General features: G+C 58.6%; 1 protein-coding gene across 1 annotated transcript in view; it reads right to left on the reverse strand.

The window, feature by feature from the left end:
- Positions 1-536, reverse strand: part of EPHX2 (epoxide hydrolase 2) — a 63,304-nt gene that overhangs the window by 60,379 nt on the left and 2,389 nt on the right. The gene's annotated exons all lie outside the window — the stretch shown is intronic.

Consider the following 536-nt stretch of genomic DNA (forward strand, 5'->3'; position numbering starts at 1 on the left):
GGCGGCGAGCCTCGCATGATATGCCCTCAGTTTACCATCTGCTCATGAACCTACCTATAGCCATAACAATATAACTATAGCCGAGGGGCCCTGAGGTGGGGAGGAGACCAACATGGCCGTGTGTGGGGGAAGCTGGCCAACAGTACTTTATTTATAACAGTGGGGAACTGCAACGCATGGCGCTGTGTGGTGAATGGGGGGAGGGGGTCGCCATGCACCGATACTGTTTTTTTTTGGTATCGAGTACGGGTAGCGATACCGGTGCTTCCACTGGCATGGAGCCAGCTTCCCAGGCAATCAGGAAGCCGGGCGGCAAGTAATGACATGCCACCCGGCTTCCTGACTGCCCGGGAAGCCGGCTCCGTGTTGTTTGGCCGGCCCGATTGTGATTGGCCAGGAAACTGGCTTCCCACCCAATCAGCGCCTCCCGGCTTCCTGACTGACCAGAAAGCCGGCTCCATGCCGATTGGCTGGGAAGCCAGCTTCCCAGCCAATCAGCAAGGAGGCGGCTCGATGCTGATGGGCCAGGAAGCCGG

Source organism: Nanorana parkeri, unplaced genomic scaffold (assembly GCF_000935625.1).
Source record: "Nanorana parkeri isolate BGI_ZX_2015 unplaced genomic scaffold, ASM93562v1 scaffold1500, whole genome shotgun sequence".
NCBI classification, from domain to species: domain Eukaryota; kingdom Metazoa; phylum Chordata; class Amphibia; order Anura; family Dicroglossidae; genus Nanorana; species Nanorana parkeri.